The sequence below is a fragment of the Electrona antarctica genome (genome assembly GCF_951216825.1).
Source record: "Electrona antarctica genome assembly, chromosome: 1".
NCBI classification, from domain to species: domain Eukaryota; kingdom Metazoa; phylum Chordata; class Actinopteri; order Myctophiformes; family Myctophidae; genus Electrona; species Electrona antarctica.
The window spans coordinates 57,073,975-57,088,064 of record NC_136806.1 but is presented as its reverse complement, the minus strand read 5'-3'; positions in this window follow the sequence as shown (position 1 = coordinate 57,088,064).

Below are 14,090 nucleotides of genomic sequence, written 5' to 3'. Positions count from 1 at the left end.
AGATGACAAGACACTCGTCTGATCCACCACCGCAACTCCCAATTGCAAGTAATTTGCTCAGTCAGGGGGGTAACATCATGCTATAGCAATGGGGGAAGAAAAAAAACCATTAAAATAGCTCCATTAACTGAAGGAATAAATATCCCAATTGCAGCCCAAAGTGTCTTCATTTGGGCTCAAATGTGAGATATGCCGTTGCTATGGTGATATGGCAACGGTTGCAGCCCTCCTCCCAGCTGTTGGGAGGTTTTATGTGTGTGTGTGTGTGTCCGCGCGTGAGTGCGCACGCCCATGTGTGTTTGTGTGTGTGCTGGTGTGCGCGCAAACACACATGCGTTGACGCCGCCTCCGTGCTGTGCTCCCTCCTTTCAGTCTTCAGAATAGTGTCTCTACTAATCCGTGAAAGTTGCGGTGCTCTGAACCAGCGGCCAAGCCTTTTCCCACTGAACCCGGGCCCAGGGTCTGGTCCCCTCCCATGGCAGGACTCCCCCTCCCTGCTGGGTGTGGGCCCGTCCCCCTCACTGGGATGCTCAGCGCTGCCTAATCGGCTTCTCCCCACCATAATTACCAGCGCTGAGCCCGGGACTCGCACACCAAAAGCCTGGCCGACCAAACGGGACGAGCCAGCCAGTCCTCACCAGAGCCATGGCTGCATGGGTGATTTAGATTTAGTTGTGCTCCGGTGTTGCGCACCGAATATAGCCCCGATTGTGCAAGCTCACGACGCGTCGCACTGGGACGAGTTGTGAGCTTGTCGATGGGCTACTTTCGGCCCGTCCGGCGTGCAAACGAGTATACACCAGGCATTAGCCCAGGCCCAAAAACTATAGGCCTCACGGCCTGGACCTGACTTCACCGAGAGAGCAACCTTTGCATGCCTTGCAGGCAGCACCGCAGGCTTGGCTGGTGCCGCTGCCTGGTACAGAGAGGTGGGGAGGGGATTGGCAAACTGTGCCGTGGTCCGCTCCTCCCCCCACACACACACACACAGTGCTGGTGATGTGTTTATTTGGGCTTGGATGCTGCACCGAGGAGCTGTGAGAAGTGGTTATCTCCTTGTTGTGCCATAGAGTAGCAGAGAATACACCCTGCAGAGACGGAGCCCTTTGATATGTGACCACACCAAACCCACACACACAATGGAAGCAGTCAGTTGTGTGATTGGCCAAAGTTGATGCTGTGTGGGCTAGGTGAGACAGATTTTTTTAAGTGTTTTGTTCAGAACCCACAAACTTCACTTTCCCACCCGTTCTCTCTCTTTCAGGCAAATATATAAATAAATACATCGGACATGGTCAATCCTGTTTTGCAATGTCCGTGAGAGAAAAAACAAAAGAAAAGGAAAAAAAAAACCAAACGAAAACAGCATTCTCACATTCTCCACTTCATGATGAGAGCTGATGACGGATTGCAGATTATTTCACCATGGGTGTGAGCATATGGGACAGGCCAGGTGAGGCGCGGCGCCCTGGCAGAGAGTCCAAAGGCTTGTTGAGAGCACGCGGGGAACACACGTCAAAAGACACCGGCTATGCTGGCACAAAGCAGCGGCCCCAAATGGTGATCAGACGGACACCCAGAACCCGTTAGCTTATTACTCTCTTATTAGGAAGGGTTTTTTTTGCCTTTGCCGTGGGTTGGCAGAATCCTGCTAGCCGCTCTCTTCAACGTGGCCCTGGCTCTGTCAGAGCTGATCAAAAGACATTTCCTCACATCTCCAGATGCCGTGGAGAAAAAAATAAAGGAGAAGAAAAGAGAGGAGAGAAGAAAAGAGCCAGAAGGGGGCATACTGCTCTCTCTTTACTCTGCTCTTTTGGTGAATGGGGACTTTTCACTGTGACCTCTCCTTTTCTTCTTCATGTCTCCCACTGGCCTTAAAAAGAAATACAAATAAAAAATACAAAACAATATAAAATATAAATATTACCCATGACATTTTGCCAAATAGTTTATTTTTTTTTCCTTTTTTGCCCAAAAATCTAAAACAATTATCCTCAGGTGTAATAGGACACTGCCTGTGCATGCAGCCATTACGAACATTCCAAGGGGGGCAGAGAGAGAGAGAGAGAGAAAGAGAGAGAAAAAGAGAGAGAGAGAGGTCTCTCCTCAAATCTGACTGGCTTCGAGGCAGCTGAGAGACCCCCTCGAAGTGGTAATGAAAAGTGTAACTTCAGCCTCCCAGCTGTACGTCTCAATCCATAATCCTTCCCCAAAACCCCTCACCATAGAGCCGCCTACCTCTCCCATGGCGTTCCCTGCCTGTGAGGAGTCTGGCTGGGCCCTGCACCGACTCATGTGGCACTCACTCCAGTCCCGTGTCACACTCTCGACCCGAGAAAGGATGTGCGCTCTTGTATGGTGGCCAGCTAGGGGAGCTCTGAGGAAACCAAGAGCAAGGCCAGTGAACGTCTTCTTCTTGGCTTGCTCTACCATAACTTGGAAATCGAGGATATTTTATGAAAACTCTGACTCCGTTGCGGGTTAAATGTCAGCATGTGTGGCAGCAGCACAGAGGTGAGTGACTCGCTCTGGGGGTGTGTGTGTGTGTGTGTGTGTGTGTGTGTGTGTGTGTGTGTGTGTGTGTGTGTGTGTGTGTGTGTGCAGGGTTCTTAACCATGGCACTGCCGAGTGCGAGCGAGGACCTGGGAAGTATACACAGTACAACTCTCAGTGTTAATGCAACTTTGAAGAGTGCAGAAATTGTGCCAGTTTAACTCTGCACGTGTATAAATGGACCTGTAAGGGTCAAGAGTTAAGTTAACACTGGGGATTTTACTGTGTACAATACAAGAGTGCCATAGCGTTGAGGTTCTGAGGTGGGCTGGCCAGCTGCGAAGTATGAACCAAAGAAAATCCCTCTCCGCCAACTACAGACAGCATGACAACATGGTGATTCTATTAGCAAGATGGTGGCATTGATTTAGATTGCCGTATGTGTAGATTTCACCTTGGGTACACTATACTATAAGTTGATTTTCCACACCATTTATCTCAATGATGTTTTGGCTGCATACCACATGGGCGGGCCGGTTCATTTTGAGGATATACTGTATAAAACATGGCGCATCGCTTGCAACGCTGCATCGGAATACGTAATGAAACAGATAAAGGATACTGTGTCATTTCAACAGCATGCTCGGAAATGTGATGGAACAAGGTATATTACAGTAGTCTCAATCGAACTGCTACTGCGAAACATTGGATTAAAAATTCATTGATTCCCGATGAAATATTCTGGGGAAACTTGGCAAAGGACGCACTAATTGGTAGACCTATAACTAATTGATCATGTGTGTGCAGTTCAGTACAGTACGTATTTTCAAAGAGCCGAAAGACACGAGAGCATGTTTGCTGATCAAAGACACTCTCTGAAGTCCATCTGACCCAAGTTATAAAACACCCCACACACACACACACACACACACACACACACACACACACACACACACACACACACACACACACACACACACACACACACACACACACACACACACACACACACACACACACACACACACACACACACACACACACACACACACACACACACACACACACACACACACACACACACACACACACACGTTAGCTAGTCAACTGTATACCAGCAGCTAGCAGGTGAATTGGTTGCAAAGGGCTGTGGACAACTAGCTCATCTCCAGTGCAGGGCTGTGTAGGGACAACTAGCTCATCTGCAGTGTAGTAAGGCTGTGGACAACTAGCTCATCACCAGTGCAGTAAGCAAAGGGCAGTGGACAACTAGCTCATCTCCAGTGCAGTAAGCAAAGGGCAGTGGACAACTAGCTCATCTCCAGTGCAGGAAGGCTGTGGACAACTAGCTCATCTGCAGTGTAGTAAGGCTGTGGACAACTAGCTCATCTGCAGTGTAGTAAGGCTGTGGACAACTAGCTCATCTGCAGTGTAGTAAGGCTGTGGACAACTAGCTCATCACCAGTGCAGTAAGCAAAGGGCAGTGGACAACTAGCTCATCTGCAGTGCAGGGCTGTATAGGGACAACTAGCTCATCTCCAGTGCAGGAAGGCTGTGGACAACTAGCTCATCTGCAGTGTAGTAAGGCTGTGGACAACTAGCTCATCTGCAGTGCAGGGCTGTGTAGGGACAACTAGCTCATCTCCAGTGCAGTAAGGCTGTGTTCAACTAGCTCATCTCCAGTGCAGTAAGGCTGTGTTCAACTAGCTCATCTCCAGTGCAGTAAGGCTGTGTTCAACTAGCTCATCTCCAGTGCAGTAAGGCTGTGTTCAACTAGCTCATCTCCAGTGCAGTAAGGCTGTGTTCAACTAGCTCATCTCCAGTGCAGTAAGCAAGCCAAGGTGACCTCTGCACAGATTGGTCTAAACATCCTGTGGTTTAGTCTCGCTGTTGACAGAATGTGGCAGTGGGTGGTTGACTCAGGCACTAAGGAGGGGATCAGATCAGCTCATCCCATTTTGTGCATATGTGCTAGCTGTTAGTACATACGTGTCGTAACGTGTGTGTGTGTGTGTGCGCCCGTGCGTGCGTGCGCGTGCGTGCGTGCAACAGACATGCAGCTTATGCTAGATGCAATCTAGCACATTCTTAGCAGGAAATTACAATGTTACGGCGAAGAACATGCAATGTTACGGCGAGGCACATGGCAAATTAATCTGCTTGCTAGCCTATATAATTGATACCGTGTACCGTTTATCGATTACAAACTCAAACGGAAGAACTGGAAATCATTGCCAAAAATGCAAACCAACAAACCTCTATGACTGCAGGCTGCTACGTCAGTGTCGTCAGAGTGTAAAGGCAAAATGGCATAACCCAAGTCAGACGATCAAATCAATGCAAATTCAGACAAAATGGCCGCTGTTGCTAAGCTAACAGGGAAGCAGGAAGATGGTGCTGCTCAGGGAATGCTGTGAAACAGCTCTTCAATTTTATAGTAGTTACTTTGTCAAATTCCACTGTGAATCATTCATTTAATTTGATCATTTGAAGTGCACAACATATTTTATTTTTAATTTAAATAATATCTCAATCAGTTAGTCCTCACTAAAAGAAAATGTGTGATTTTCTGTATACAAGGCGGTTCCACAAGAAAAGCAGGACGGTTTTTATGTTGACATCTCACTTTATGTTTAATTTGTTCACGAAAAAAAACTAATATTTAAAGGGTTTAGAGAAAACAGTTAAGTTAAAAAAATAATGCAGGGTCTATTTGTTCAAATAAAACTGAGTCGCTACGCAAATATTTACTGCCTAAATAGTGAGATTGAGACGAGTAAAATATGAGAGCTTCATATGAAAGTCTCTTTGAGCGTTTGTAGTTGAAAGCTTTCATAGGATGACACTAGGAAAGCCTTCGGATTCTTTAGTGTTTTTTCCCCCCTACCTCTACTGTAGGTTAACTTTGAGAAATCATGTGAGAGATGCTTTTCTTTGTAATTGTGAATGAAAAGATAAGGTAGTAACTTTATATCACAGTCATTTTCAACTGCACTTAGATTTTGAAAGGGTATAATATGTAGAGGGGAATCATTATTATTCAAATAAAGCAGCATTAAATAGAACCAAAATAAAGGAAAGATAGGGGGAAAAAGATTCAAAACTATATTAATGAAAAGAAAAAACCCCACTCTGATGCAGTATTTCTACTAAACCATAACTTTTGAGATAACTTTAGATTACTACTTCACCACTTTATGTAAATATTTAAATCTGATTTTAAAACATTTAAAACATGTTATTGTAAGGAATAATTAGCCTATACAGTACTGTACATATAGGGTTTGATATGTAAGACACGGCAAGACACAGCGAGAAAAGGGAAAGTACATTAATTAATTTTATAACTTTATAACGTGTGCCAACTTCAATTTCCAATAATAAGGAAAATCCTCATTGATGTTTCTGTTCAGAGTCCTGATACAAACGGTATGGGAGGGACAACGCTGAGTCTTTAGTGTTGTACAGACCAACATCATAAAGACAGATGGTGCAGGGCTTTCATTCTGCAACCTAGGATGTTTCACATTTCAATCTCAGAGCGAGAAACATCTCATTTGGTGTATACTGTTTATTTTTTTTGTTTTATCACAATTCATTGATTCTCTTGTATTGTGGAATATTAGTAGGACAAGAGTCAGCCATTTGTGACCACGTCCCTTGAAGAAATAAATACTGTTGAAATAAAAGGGTGCTGCGCCAATTAGATCCTCACTTGAAATAGAAGACAAATTTCTCTGTCTTTTGAAGCCACACAAAAGTTTTGCAAATGTAAAAAAAATAAAAAAGACAATTGAAAAGAATTTAAAGGGATGTTTACAAACAGATGGCATTTTCTACAATCAGGCAAACCAACATAAACTGCGTATAATTGCTTTCTTGCTTTCTTTCTCACATTTGTCAGACATAAGGTACAAAACTTTCTTGCAGCCCTCACAAAACTTCTCGATTCCATCTGCTTCTTCGATTGTGATTTTTTTAATTAATTTGTAACTTTCAGCATACAGAGATTGGGAAAGTATCGGGGGCATGGCTCGTGCTGAAGGTCAAAGCCAAGTTCAAACAAGCAAGCTTAGGGTCATCTGAGATGCAGTTTTAGTAATTGCAGCTTTGTTTTTGTTATGTTGGGAGTTTAATTGTGTGATATTTTAAATTTAAACGATATTTACAATCAAACTTTTAACCACTTGAACCCCATTGCGTCCCTATTGTGGGGGCGAACACTTGGTGAAAATAGCCGATCTACAAGCTCACTCACAACAAAGCATAACATATTGTGATGTGTTGTGAGCTTGTAGATCGTCTATTTTTGGTGGAGAGATTTGGTGTAGAGGGAAATTCTAGGGGGCACCCCTGTTCACCAAGTATATACCGTATGGTTTAAGTGGTTAAATTAAGTGGTTAAATTAAATTAAATTAAACAATTTATTTGTCCGCATATATTGAGAACAATGTGTACCCTTATGAAAATAATTCTGCTCTTACATACAGTAAGTTATTTTAGATGTAATGTCTATTGAACCATTTATGCATACTGTACCTAAATCTATAGGTACTCATCGTCTTAAAAATGTTCCATTTCTTGCAATAAACGTATTTATAATGATGAATGTGAAAGAGCCTTAAAAATAATATTTGAGCAATTGTTCAATTGATATTTAAATGTAATATCTTTCATATAGTGTTGTTTCTATATGCGTATCATTATAAATTGCGTAGATAAATGTAAAACAATTAATTGTAAATGTCGCTATACTGTTGCTCTCAGCGCAGTCAGTGCAACTCAATTTGCGAGACAAATATTGTGAACATACCTGGCAATAAAAAGAGTTTGACACATTTGAATTTGACAGAAATATGCCGTTAATTTCTATATTGTAGAATTAAATATATCCTGCCAACACACTGAAATGCAAGTGTCCTGTAACTAAAATATCTTGTGATATGTGTGTCCACTAAGAACATATCCTTTGTCTTTTTTTGCTGATTAGTCTAATTTGTTTATTCGTGCATTATTTATATTTAATCAACAGCAGTTTTCCTTATGATAAAATTATGATAGTAGGCTATATTTGTTTTTTCTAAAGTTTAATCTGAAGTTTAAATTGAACTCTAAATTATCTTGATTTTTTTTTCGTCTTACAAAATAGAGAAAACAGCTATTGGTCCATGTTGATGATGATGGCGGTGATGTACTTGTGGCTAAAATTCTTGCGACTATTATTTTGGACTAACTGATGAAACAAATTTATTCAAATCAAAACCTAATTAATATGGTCAGACTTTACCGCTACGAATGACCAAAAAATGACAAATATTGAAGAAAATATACAGACATACCAATTTGATGCTCAGTAAATCTGAGGTTTTTGCAGAGTAACTCCAATTTCACACTATTAAATTAAAGTGCCCTTGAATTTTAGGCCCAGGAGTGGTATTCCAGGCATGAAGCTCGTAGGTGTGTTGCAAAGGCACAGTACAAGCTAAAGTAACTTGCTGTTGACTAAAATAATTGTATTTCCTTGTGAAATATGACTTTTTGACAAATTCAACAAACAAAATGCATGTGCGCCGCTCTGAACTATAACTACGACTGAAATTGGAACGAATTAAAGAGACTAAATTCACTTACATTTTAAATCTTTATACTGTACATGGACATTTCTCGACATAAGCTACTGTATGCTCATCAGTGCAATTTAACTTCACACGCTTAAAATGTTGAAGATATAGCGTAATAAGTCATACTTCTCAGATAGCTTAAACGGTAACTTTACATGCTTGCCGTTTGTCGCCTATGCTTGGGAGCTGTGCTCTGTATTTTTGGCTGGAATTTGCATTCATGTTATCACCTTATCGGTGAGCACAGCACTAAATTCCTCTTAGATTGACATATTCACATTTGACGTCTTGTGAGTATGTATGAGTTACATGTCAGTTGTCACCAAGTTGAGAAGTTACCGAAGTATCTAGTTGATTTGATGAACTTTGCTGAATGGGAGTCTGAAGGCACAGGTGCAACTGGTTTACGATATGTTTTCAAAAATGCATCATTTCCGCTACCATCAACAACACAGACAGCCCTGACGCAATACGGGCAGACCATTTGAATAGAGAAATACATGAATGACAGTCAGTTTAGAATCTGTCCAGTACACTTGACTAAAGCCAGCAATTTCCCTTAAAAAAAGAAAAGGGAAAGCCAAAAAAAAACAGGTCACCATTATATAACCAGGAAGTGAACTGCCAACATCCTGCAGCTTGTTTATGGTGACATCTCATTGCTCGGGCGACGGGGACCTGCCAGTGTGCGTCTTTATTAGGTTTCATGCACGACTGGCATGGGGCACCCGGGCTGCAGCAGTGACAGTCCTGGTGCCCCTCCTTTGTGCCCCACCTCACACTGAGCCTTAGATTTTAACCCATTTAGGCCGGACGTAAAAAAAAAAAAAAAAAAAAAAAGTCTTCTAAATCCTAACAGTTTTCTGAGCGGTGCTCAATATTTCAAGTCAAGGACCCCCAGAATTATGAGCATTTTCAGACCCCCGTCTGAAAATATGTTGTTCCAGAGACGCCCCCCCCCAGAAGCAAATATACGAGTTAAAAACGTTCTGAAAGAATATATAAAGATTTGCGCCACATTTTCACGATTTTTCAAAAATAGCAGACCTACGAGCTTGTAGATCTGCTATTTTTCAACAGCTAAAGCATAACATAATGATTAAAACACCAAAAGGGGTTCTCGCCCAGAATGGGTTAAAGGAGAGGCAGCTCAGAACAGAGCCAGAGCGACACCGTAAAATCCAGAGAACATCAGACTTACAGTACAGCTGTAAAAGGGGAAATAAATCATATTTACTGCCTGATCTTGCCATCCATTTCGGGTTAGACGGCCGGACGCACAAAACAACAATAGCGTGCAGGTCTGCGATCTTGGGTTTATGAACATGAATACGGGGACAATTAAGACACAAAGATTATAAACCAACCCACACATTTGCTCAAAAGGTGCTTTGAGCAAAAAAGGTCCCATTGGTAGATGCCAAAATGCTCAGTGATATTATTATTATTAACCCTAAATATTAGAATTATAAAAACTACATGAAAACAAGCAGTTTTGTTATTAGCTTTTAATCGGAGCACTGAATAGACCTCGTCGGTGGAATTGCGTTGCTATGGGAACAGCTTTGGGTCCAAGTTCACTTCCCGAGTGTCAACTACAGATATTCAACAAAAAAAAACACTGCAACAGGAAATACATTTGGACCCATTTAGAAAGTTTATATTGTCGAGTGTGAAAAGATCTATTCTTAATTCTGGAGCGGAAAGGTTTCCTCCCGGGGAGCAGCAGGAGGCGCTGTAAAGCAGTTAGCCTTTTGATAGTACAACGCCAGCGAAAACAAACATGGCTGATGGGCTGTGTGGGGAGGAGGGGTCGGGGCGGGGGATAACTTAAGACTGGCTCGGAAAGTTAATGCAACATTAACATTGGATGAGCTTTTGGGATGCCCGGAGCAGTGATATTAAAAAAGATACCCCAACCTCCATCCCCCCCCCCCCCACTCTTAGAGGACACTCCGAAAGCCAAGTCAAGCTGCACGACTCCGAAACATAAACTACAAGTTAGCTAAAGATGCGCTCGTGATTCAACATGTGCCGCGGAGCACACCGCCAACACACCACTACAACGATGCGGTTGCAGTACTTTTTGCTGTAATGACTGGGATCATTACAGCAAAAACCCTCGCTTCCCATTTCAAATGCTTTCAATACAACGCTCTCCGCGAATCAAAAACAAACCGGCGGGTATCCTGTCATCATCGTGGTCAAGTGTGATTGCGTTGATTGCACTTGATGTATGATTTCATATTCTCCAACACATACGCCTCCTGAGCCACAATGCTGCAAACAGCTTTAGGTCATTTAAGTCCCTATATATATATAGGTTGTATTCTTCCACTCTAATTTGTGCTGGGAACTGTAGAACTGTAGTTCTTATGTTGCCCCCCCACCCCCTCCCCCCCGTTTGTGATGATGACACGTGCAACAGTGTTGAAGATTGTTTGGTTTCAGCGACTCCCAGGTTAGGCCTGGGAGGATGTGATGAGTTAAGATGAAGTGAGGCGACCTGCTCCGAGCTGCCTTCATGCTCATTTGAAGTGCTAAATCTCACCCTCACTTTGTAACGCCGGGGCCCGTGAGTCACAACTGTGAAGTTCTAATGTTATTAAATCCCTATCTGTCACCACGCTGGGCGAAAAATGCTTGCTGCGTGCACAAGTCAAACATCACCACTTACAGTACGCTGCACACACACACACACACACACACACACACACACACACAGAGACACGTAAAGCTCACTCCGGCTACACACACACACGTCCTAATCTGTGTGTCATTACACTAGCGAAATCACACAATTAAAAAAGTGTTTTTTACCGAGTTGTCGTTAGCAAGGTCACTGTAAATTAAGGTCGAGTGAGACATTAAAGAACCACTTCACCACTTTTCAAGCTATCTTCATATAAATGGTCCTCACTGGTGTTCATGATAAAAATAAATGCCACAATTTTTTTCTCATAGGAGGGCTGTGGACACGTTCAGAAAACCGTCCACCAGTGACATCATTGATGGGGAATCCAAGCTAATAGAAACTGCAGGCTTTCTATTCCTGAAAAGTTCCAATGCGATAATGGAAGCCATCGTTCTCACGATAATAAAAATCACACCGGTGTGAAGTGTAGTGGTGCTGTACTGTACTTGTGCTGTACAAGCGCTCCTCCCTGGCCTGTGTGTGTGTGTGTGTGTGTGTGTGTGTGTGTGTGTGTGTGTGTGTGTGTGTGTGTGTGTGTGTGTGCTGCAGTGAGACTTGGTAGTGTGTTAGGCTGCGCAACAGTGAGACTTGGTGGTGAAAATATGCAAATTCCGTGCTCAGACCCAGGGGGACAGTCACTCAGCCAGGGACACACATAGTTGTCTATAGGAGTGTTTGCACCACACATTTTTTTTAAATATATATATATATATATATCCCCTCCTATACACAGGTTTAAAGGTGTAGTGAAATGAAAAATACGTTTTTCACACTTTTAGAACATATCCGTGGTCATCATATGGTCATACCTAACAATGGATGCCAAAATTCTCATTTTTGTGTGTTTTTTTATATCAAAAGTCCATACAAAATATTTTGTATTACTTCCTGAAAACGAAAACGTGCTGCGTGATGACTTGTCGAGGCCCACACCGATAAAAGCCAATACAAATGAAGCTCACCAGTTTAATTCCCCATATCTCCGCATCCATCCAGCACAGGCTGCACAGCTGCTACCGATTACAGATATCTTCCGTTTTTATTCCCATTCAAGATAACATCCAGAGAGTGTATTACTCGGTTTCAACTTAATCATCACGCTAAAAATGTATCTGAAAACATTATAGGGTAGAAATAAGCCACATTAATTAAGAGTAAACTGGTAAAGCTGGCCGACTATCTGTTTTGTAAACAAACATCCACACGCTGTCCTGCGTAGCATAGCTACCCGTCCCTAGCTACCGTCCCATCCCCTGAAGGGATGCGACGCTCTGATTGGTTCAGAAACTTCATAGCGGTGTTTCAACTTGAGACCGTCTGAAACTTCAAAATAAAATGTCCACCATTTCCGTTTCACTACGCCTTTAATGTTTGTCTTTAGTTCAATGTTTGTTTTGTAAACACCGTTGACAATGAAGGGAAAATGTACGTCATAATGTGCCTCATTACGTCATATTGTCTCTTTATTGTTAATGGTGTTTAATGTTTGTGTTGGCACCGTTTGTTTTACATCACCTAATCAACATGAGTTAGACTTTAATATATTAGCGCCCCTCACTTCACACGGGTGTGATTTTTTATTTATTTTTAATCTGCCTAACGATGATGTCACTGGTGGACGGGTTTCTGAACTGCCCACAGCCCTCCTATGAGACACAGACCGAGTAGAAAGCAATTGTGGTATTTTATCATGAGCATTAGTGAGGACCAATTATATGAGGATAGGTTGAAAAGTGGTGAAGTGGTCCTTGAAGGAGTAAGCGACAGAAATATCAGCACTATTATATAACATTAAGCAGCCATAAATGTTATTAAATGGCATTTAAATCATGGATTTGTTTTTTTCTACAGATGTTCCGCAATGAACATCAGCATATATATATATCCCTCTGGGGATATTATGTTCCGTTTGACTGTATGTCCCCATTTTGCCTCCGTAACACATCAGAAATATTGCCAATTAAATATTTAATTTCACCAGTGCAGAGAAATCATCAAGGCTGTCACCCTCATCGACTGCACACAAGGTGGTGGCAGACATAACGCAGTGGCACATCGATGCCCTGATGGTACCCAGGTGGTGCCAGGTTGCACCCAGCTGGAATGACGTATGGTGTCTTATAGCGCACTGCTGGGCCAAGCCAAAGTATCTGCCTTTTACACGTATACGCTCTCTTTATGCCTAATTTATGCTCCGTCGTACAATTGGCACCGTGCACTGAAAATAGCCGATATACAAGCAGCTCACAACAACCCCTTGCCTTCACGACACGTTGTGAGCTTGTACGTTATCGTCGGCTATTTTCAGACAATTGTACGACAGAGCATGAATTAGGCATAAAGAGCCTACCATCATACTATAAAGTATAAGTCGGACTTTACACACAGAAAGGGACTATGGGGTGTTTGGACAAATATTGACAAGATGCATACAGTACGCATCAAGATAATTCATTTCACGACCAGACTACATTACTTATATGGTTATAGTATACATATTTATATATACAACATGGTGCCAATATACAATAACACTTAATATCTAGAATCTCATCTTTAACAAATTATTTTAGGTTATCCTCCAGGGTTGGTTTATTAGTTATTTGATTAAATAAATCAGATTAGTTTACCGGTAGGTCATACTCCAGGGTTAGTTTATTAGTTATTTGTTAAAATATGTAGGATTTGAGCTCAACCGTCTGCGGGCACATATAGGCTGCCAAACCAGCCGGACGGCGTGCCGCGGGTTCGACTCCCGAGCCCGACGGCCTTTGCCGCGTGTCACTCCCCATCTCTCTCCTCCTCTCCTGTCTGTCCACTATCAATAAAAGGCATAAAAAGCCACAAAACAAACCTTAACAAAAAAATAAAAAGAATAATTTTAAACAACCTCGGTTCATTTCAAAGACATTGATTTAAAAAAAAAACATCTTTCATGTCTTTTCCCGTTATTCATTATTTATTTTCATTCATATACTACTGTATAATTGAGCGACATCAGTAGTGTCGGTTGCATGCTCAGACCCTCTCAATTGCCATGACTTTGACTCTATGAAGGTCAATGGATTCCGCTGAATTATTTAACATCAGTTCATTTAAAGCAGCAGGATAGTACAGCAAGAACGTGAGTTCACTTAGGCTATATCCTTTGGGTGGAAGCATTCACAGTGCTGAGAGAAGCACTATTTCTTGCTACTCCAGGGCACATTAAGAACCAAATCAACATGGCTGCTAGGCTTTAGGAGAATAGTGACGGAAAGAAAAGGGACCGAAAAAGAAA